The sequence below is a fragment of the Cebus imitator genome, unplaced genomic scaffold (genome assembly GCF_001604975.1).
Source record: "Cebus imitator isolate Cc_AM_T3 unplaced genomic scaffold, Cebus_imitator-1.0 Scaffold366, whole genome shotgun sequence".
NCBI lineage: Eukaryota > Metazoa > Chordata > Mammalia > Primates > Cebidae > Cebus > Cebus imitator.
This window is the reverse complement of record NW_016107681.1, coordinates 68,195-76,417: the sequence shown is the minus strand read 5'-3', so window position 1 is coordinate 76,417 and position 8,223 is coordinate 68,195. Positions and strand designations below refer to the sequence as shown.

General features: G+C 45.3%; 1 pseudogene; it reads right to left on the bottom strand.

The window, feature by feature from the left end:
• Positions 1-3,316: 3,316 nt before the first annotated feature.
• LOC108288144 lies at positions 3,317-4,842 on the bottom strand (annotated as a pseudogene).
• Between the last annotated feature and the right edge of the window lie 3,381 nt (positions 4,843-8,223).

The following is an 8,223-nucleotide window of genomic DNA, read 5'->3' as shown; positions in this document are numbered from 1 at the left end:
ACAAACAGAAACTGAAATTCAGTACTATTTTCCATGGCATCAAAAAATATCAAGTACTCAGGAAACTTTTTTTTTTTTAAAGAACACAAGCTGTTCTGCAGAAAACTATTAAACATTACTGAGAGAAAATTTTAAAAACAAGAAATACACCATGTTCCAGAATTGGAAGGTTCAATACTACAAAGATACAAATACTCCCCAAATTGATATTCAGATTCAATGCAATCAAAATCAAAATCTGAAAAGATGTTTTTATTTGTCTCTTTGTGTTTGTGGAACTTGACAAATTAAAAGTTTATCGAAATTCCATACTCAGAGTTTATGGAATTCAAAGGTCCAAGAAGTATTGTGACATGCTTGAAGATTGAGACTTGCTCTACTTTATATCAAGACTTATAAACTGACAGTATATACAACTGAAAATAACTGAAATAAAAATAAACCAGCATGACATAATAGAATATCCAGAAAGAAATCTTTGCGTATGTGGAAAGTTAATTTACAACAAAGGTAACCTCATAAGACAGTGATGAAAGAATGATCTTTTCAATAAATGGTACAGAGATAAAGGGATATCTATATTTGCAAAAAATGAAACTTGGGCCAGTCATGTTGGCTCATGCCTGTAATCCTAACACTTTGGGAGGCCGAGACGGGTGGATCATTTGAGGTCAGGAGTTCGAGACCAGCCTGGCCAATATGGTGAAACCCCATCTCTACTAAAAATACAAAAATTAGCTGGGTGTAGTGGTGCATGCCTGTAATCCCAGCTACTTGAGAGGCTGAGGCAAGAGAATTGCTTGAACCTGGAAGGTGGTGTTTACAGTGAACCAAGATCACGCCACTGCACTCCAGCCTTGGCAACAGAGTGAGATTCCATCTCAAAACAAAAAAAAAACACCTCTACAAATCATTATGCAAAAGACAAACACAGTAGAAAAGTGGGCAAGAGATTTGGACGAGCATTTAGGAAAAGAGTGCAAATAAATGTACAAAAAGGGACTCAATCTTATTAGTGAGAAATGAAATGGAAATGAAAACCATAGGGAGGTACCGTTACACTCCCACTAGAATGGCTAAAGTTTAAGAGTGACAATACTAAGTCTTTGCAAGGATATAGAACAACAGGAACTTTCACACTGCTAGTGGAAGTCTGAAATAGAACATTTTCGAAAATAATTGAGCATTATCTACCAAAGTGGAGGATATGCATAACACTGGGAGCCAAAAATTCCACTCCCAAGATTTATACCCTGTCAGAAATGCATGCACACCCATAAAATACTCATAGCAGCAAATATTCATCAACAATAGAATGGACAAATACATTTTAATATACAAATGTGGCCGGACATGGTGGCTGATACCTGTAATCCCAGCACTTTGGGAGGCCAAGGCGGGTGGATCATGAGGTCAGGAGTTCAAGACCAGCCTGGCCAAGATGGTGAAACCTGTCTCTACTAAAAATACAAAAAATAGCTGGGCATGGTGGTGGGCGCCTGTAATCCCAGCTACTCAGGAGGCTGAGGCAGATAATTGCTTGAACCCAGGAGGCGGAGGTTGCAGTGAGCCAAGATCGTGTCACTGCACTCCAGCCTGGGCGACAGAGTAACAGAGTGAGACTCTGTCTCAAAAAAAAAAAAAAAAAAAAAAAAAAAAAAAAAAAAAAAAAGCAAATGCAATGGAACACTATAGTGTACAGCAATGCAAATGAACCACCTGAGCTTATATCCAACATCATGATTGCATCTTAGAAACATGATGATGAACAAATGAAACCAGACACAAAATAACACTTTCTATGTTATATATCTCATTTATATAAAATTCAAGAACAGGCAAAACTGAACTAGTATGTTTAGGGATGCCTACCTAGACTGTAAAAGTATAAGAAGACTCAAGGAAATTATTACCAAGAAGTTAGGTGAGTGGTTATCTTTCGTGGGCAGAAACAGTGGGAATGGGCGGGATACAGGGGGCTGCTTTGGTAGTGCTGGTAATGTTATAGTTCTTCTTTCTTTTACTTTTTAAAAAATAAGTTTTTAAAGAAAAAATAGAGATGGGGTTTCACTATGTTGGCCAGGGTAGTCTCAAAACTTTTCTGGTTCTTGATTAGAGTGGCTGTTACACAAGTGTTTCCTTCATGATAACTCACTGAACTGTATAATTATGTTTTATAATTTTATTTATTTTTAACAGCTTTATCCAGGTATAATTAACCCATTTAAACTGTACAAGTCTGTGGCATTTGGTATATTAGATTGTTAATTTTTTGAAATTGTAGTAAAACATATGTATCACAGAAAATTTGCCATTTTAACCATTTTTCAATATACAATTCAATTGCATTAAGTACATTCACAATGTTGTACAACCATCACACTATCCACTTCCAAAACTTCATCACCCTAAACAGAAACTCGGTACCCAGTTAAGCATTAACTCCCCATTCTCCCCTCTCTCTAGCCTTTGGAACTTTTTTTGTTTGTTTGTTTGTTTCTTCTTCTGTTATCTTTGTCCCAGAAGGATGCTCACCAGTGGAACTTTTATTCTGCTTTTTTTTCTGTATGAATTTGCCTATTCTAGATAGATATTTTTTTGGAGGCGTTGAGATCTATTTGATTTATTCCAATTATTTAATACACAGTGATACAACTGAGATCCCAAAGTGTGCAGTTAAAGCCTTCAACTGCAGGTGAGGAGAGGGTAGGAATGGTATACTTGGGGTTGGTGGTGCATCAGGAATGACAGGCAGCCTCCTCCCCAGTGCCAGGGACAGGGGAGTGGCCTGAGAAGCCGGACCCAAGAATAGCCCAGGGCAGGGGAAGTGGGCAGAGACCTCCCCCTGGCCTAGGTCAGGAGCTCAGAAGTGCCACATGGCTGAGGGGGCAGTGGCCCAGGAAGAGCCAGAGGCAGGGCCAAGAGAACACCATTTGTTGGGGGGGCTGGGGGACAGGGAGGTGCCCTACAGGAGAAGCCAGGAGGGGCCACCTATCCCTGGGGTGAGGGCCCAACTGGAGCAGGCTGCAGCAAGAAAGACCTGAGGCAGGCGCAGGGTCTGAGAGCCTGGCTGGCTGGGCTGGCAGGGGGCGGGGTATGGGGGAGGCAATCCCAGGGCAGCCTGGCCCAGGGAGCAGTCCTGACTCTGCCGGGGATGCCCAGCAAGGGGCAGCAGTCCCCTCAGGGCCTCCCCTCCTCTCTCCCGGGAAAGGAGTTGGGGAAACTGTAGTGCAAATCTGTGGACCACTCAGTTACAGAGGGAGACTGTGCCCGCAAGGTGGACATTGGGGCATGCCACCTCCACCATCTTGGCCTCCACCGCTGTCCTCAGTACAGCCGCTTTGTGTAAGAGTGCAGACCATGGATGCCACCCTTGATCTGGGCTGACGTGGTCCATTTCTCAAACTTGAGCTCTCCTGAGTACGTCATGAACTGAAGGACAGACAGGCTTCGGGCCCCGATGTCCTGGCAGCCGTGGTGCATGCCCACTATGAGGTAGGGCACGAACTTCTGAATGGACCCTTTGTCCTGGATAGAGCCTGACACCCTATGCAATCTTCACCTTATCCGCCTTGCTGAAGTATTGTTTCTGGCTACTACTGTTCTTCTCCATGACATCCAGTGAGCCCATGCCCCGGTACTTCTTGAGCCCCACCCCGTCTGAGAAGTACTGGCCGGCAGGGAGTCCATCATCACTGTGGAGGCTCCAAGGGCCAGGGCCTTGATCATGTGCCCCACGGTCTGGGTGCCACCATTAGCTATAATGGGCACACCAAAGCGCTGGGCATACTCAGCCACCTTGTACACAGCAGTGCCCTGGGGCTGACCACAGGCCATCACTTCTGGGGTGATGCAGATGGAGCCGCAACCCATGCCCATGCACAGCCCATCCACACCAGCGTCAATCAGGTTCTTGGCCTGGGCTGCTGTCACCGCCTTCCTCCCAGTCACCTGGAGGTGGGGGTACTTCTGTTTGATGTAATGCAACATGGCGATCTGATACACCGAGTTCTCTTGGGGCGAGTCCAAAGCTGCGACATAGACACCCGCCTAGGTAAGCAGGTCCAGGCAGTATTTGTCATCCTCATGGGTGCCCACAGCCTCCCCACACAGCAGGTGCTTGTGGGAATCCTTGGAGGCCAGAGAGTAGTCTTGGTTCTTATTCAGGTCGGTGCAGGCGATGATGGCCACTAGCTCATCACGATAATTAAGGACAGGGAGCTTCCCTTTCTTGTTGCATTGCAGGATCTCATTTGCATCTTTGAACGTCACGCCTGCTGGAGCCACCACCAACTCGATCCTTGGCGTCATCACCTCACCGAGGAGAGTGGTGTGGTCCTTCTCAGCAAGAAAGTCCATGTCTCAGGAGGTGACGATGGCCACGAGCTTCTGCCCATGGTGCCCGTCTCAGTGACGGCGATGCCAGAGAAGCCATGCCGCATCTTGGCCTCCAGTACATCACCCACGGTGTGCAAAGGGCTCAGCACTACAAGGTCCGTGATGAAGCCCTCTTCAAACTTCTTGACCTTCTGCATCTTTTTGTCCTGGAACTCTGGGGTGCAGTGTGGTAAATGAAATCAATATCTCCCATCAGAGCCATCGCGATGGCCATGTCAGCCTCTGTCACTGTATCCGCGGGAAAGGAGATCAGCGGTGTCTTCAGTGTGATCTTCTGGGTTAGGGCTAAGGTCAGGTCCACCTCCTCAGCTATGAAGCCTATGAATTCTGGGAGAATGAGGAAATCGTTATAGATGAGGCGTCGGCGATGGCTAAGAGCTGCTGCGCTGTGAGCGCGTCCCCTGGCATGTAGCCAGTGCTGCCGCCGATCAGGTAGTCCGCCATGTTGCCGCATGACCCCGCGACCCGAGGTAAACCTCCCGCCGCTGCTAACGCCACACCGCGGCCACGCTGCCTGGGCAAGCTGGGGGCCTATTCTAGGTATTTCGTATAAGTGGAATCACACAGTATTTGTCCTTTTGTGTCTGGCTTCTTTCACTTAGCATAGAATTTTTAAGATTCATACATGTTGTAGCATGTATGAGAATTTCGTTCCTTCGTGTAACTGAATAGTAATCTATGATAGGGCTAGACAGTTGGCTCTCCTATTGTGGGTTTGGCATTCTCAGCTACTTGAGAGAGTGATGCAGCAGGATCCCTTGAACTCAGGAGTTTGTGACCAGTCTGGGCAACATAGTGAGATCTCCCATCTCTAAAAAAATAAAAAGAAAATATTACCCCCAAAAAAACAATACAAATAATACAAATAAAAAGCAATATACTATAACAACTATTTACATAGCATTTACATTGCATTAGGTATAATATAAGTAATCTAGAGACGATTTAAAGTATATGTTATATGCAGGTACTAAACCATTTTATTTCAGGGACTTGAGCATCCCAAGATTTTGGTATCTGCTGTGGTCCTGGAACCAATCGCCCCATGGATACTGAGGAACGACTGCATTATAGTTTGTCTGTCTGTCCATCTGCTGACAAACACTTGGGTTGTTTCCACCTTTTGGCGATTGTGAAGAGTGCTACTGTGAATATTGGCATACGATGTTGGCATACTCTATTTGAATCCTTGCTTTTCATTCCTTTGGGCATTTACCTAGAAGTGGGATTGCTGGGTCCTATAAGTATATTAATGTTTTCAGCATTTTTCTACAAGCTATACATTTCACAATGAAAAAAAGAGAGGGAGGCGAGAAGAGGAAAAGGAGGCAGCAGATATAGACAATTCTTTTGATTTTTTTTTTTTTTTAAAGAGGCAGGGGACCTCTCTTACCCAAGCCGGACCTGAATTCCTGGGCTCAAGTAATCAGCCTGCCTCTGCCTCCCACGTAGCTAGGACTACAGGCGCATGCCACCACCTGGCTTCTTTTGAATATTTTGTTTCTATAGGAAGCAGAGAAGTGGGGCAGTGGCTACAGGAGGAAGTGGGCTCAAGGGAAAGTTCTTTAAGATAAGAGCAATCAGAAACGTTCTTATGCTAATGAGAGTGATGTAGTGAAGACGGAATATTTAACAGCGCAGAAAAGGAGAGAATTGCGGGAGCTGTCCTTGAGTGGGTGAGAGGGGATGGTGTTGGCTTGAGCTAAGAGCAGGGGACAGTTCATCCCAAGTGGCAAGTGGGAAGGCAGATTGGTGGGTAGATGTGGTAGCAGAGGCTGCCAAAGTCCTTTTTCGATGGCTTCAGTTTGCCGGGCAAGCCAGGAAGCAAGGCCATTGGTTGCAAGGGAGGAGGAGCTCTTGTAGGTGGCAGAGCATGGAGGAGGTAGAAAGTTGTCACCTAGGAGAGTGGAAGGGGGAATGGACTGGGGAAATATAAGACGACAGCTGGGTGGTATTTAGGGTGCAAATGAAGGTCAGATTCATTTACCCATGGATAAACCTGGCTCCCTCTTGGATTAATTTCTACTTCCCCAGAAGTCCTTAGCTGCATCAACAAAGGTCAAGGGCAAGTCCTGAGTACTTTACCCTCTCCCAGAAGGAGTCAAGAGAGGGCTACGAGCCTTGGACAAAAATCACACCCCCTGCCCAAGCCTTCACTTGACCCCTTTCATCAGGGATCAAGAGGGGCCATTAAGGGTTAAATATTTCCTGGGCAACCACTAGAAGGCAGGTAATAGCACTAATACCTACTATTTACTTACTGTATGCATGGTGCTGAGTACTTTACGTTTATTATCTTGTCTAACCCTTGTAATAACTCTATGAGCAAAATACTATTAATTGGCCCATTTTACAGATGAGAAAATGGAGGCTCAGAAGATTTAAATCCTTGTTTATCAATTCCAGACTCTAAACCCTTAAGACCTGGTGGGTGACCTGTTCTAGGCAGCATTGAGTAAGCTAGAGAGAATCCTTGCCATCATAGGACCTGCATTCCTTGGTTCTCCTGTCTCCTTGGGAAAACATCTTGAGGTAGGTGACCAAGTCTTCTCTGTATTTCAATTCCCAGCACCTTGCATGGGATCTGTTACATAGATATCAATAAATGTTGACAGAATGGCTGTTTGAATGAAGGCATGAATAGATAAATAAGTGATGTTAATGCCTTAAGTTCCATCCTGAGAGGTCCACTAACTTTGATAAAGTCTTTCCCATGTTGAAGGCAGATATCACTGAGAGGGATAGTGGCCAACTGTGCTTAGTGCAAAATTGACAGCTGATAGAAGAGTCTGGATCTTCGAGGGGCTGCAGTGGAACGCCAAAGCAAAGGGGATGTATTAGGCCGTTCTCACATTACTATAAAGAAATACCTGAGACTGGGTAATTTATAAAGAAAAGAGGTTTAATTGGCTCATGGTTCTGCAGGCTGTACAGGAAGCATAGTGGCTTCTGCTTCCAGTGAGGCCTCAGGAAGCTTCCAATCATAGCGGAAGGCAGAGTGGGAGAGAGACATCTCACATAGCCAGAACAGGATAAAGTGGGTAGGGGAGATGCTCACACTTTTAAACAATCAGATCTTATAAGAACTCACTCACGTTCACCAGAATAGCACCAAGAGGGATGGTGCTAAACCATTCTTGAGAAATTCACCCCCATGATCCAAACATCTCCCACCAGGCCCCACCTCCAACCTTGAGGGTTACAACTAAATTTGAGATTTGGGTGAGGACACAGATCTAAACTATATCAGGGGAATTTAGGGGAGCCAGACCTGCATGCGGTCTGAATAATCAGGAGACAACAGAAGGCACTGAGCAGCTGGGGAGAGAAACACTGAAGGAATGTCAGGCACAAACAAAGCCACCCACAGCCACCAATGTTGCACTGCTTTCCTGGCCCTGGAGGAAAGTGCTGGCAGGGGAAAGAGTGCAAGATTTTCCTCAGAACAAATCCTGACCCTACACTGAACAAACTGCACCCGGGAAAGAACAGGGGCTCTACAGCAGACCTGTTGGCTTCAAATCCAGCTCCATCATCAACTGTGTTACCATGAGCAAGACACTTAGCTCCTCTGTGTCCCACTTTCCCAATTAGTTAAATGTGGTAATGATGCTGATCTCAGAGGGTTGTTTTAGGATCATCTAGGCTAAGTGATGTTAAAGGAAAAAAAATGCCTAATCTAAAAAGATTGATCATAAAAGTAGAGAGTATAATGGTGGTCACCAGAGGATGGGGTGCTTAGCAGGGATGGGGAGACGTTGGTCAGAGGATGCTTACAGTTAGGAGGAAGAAATGTCAAAAGATCTATTGTACAGCAAAGTGACT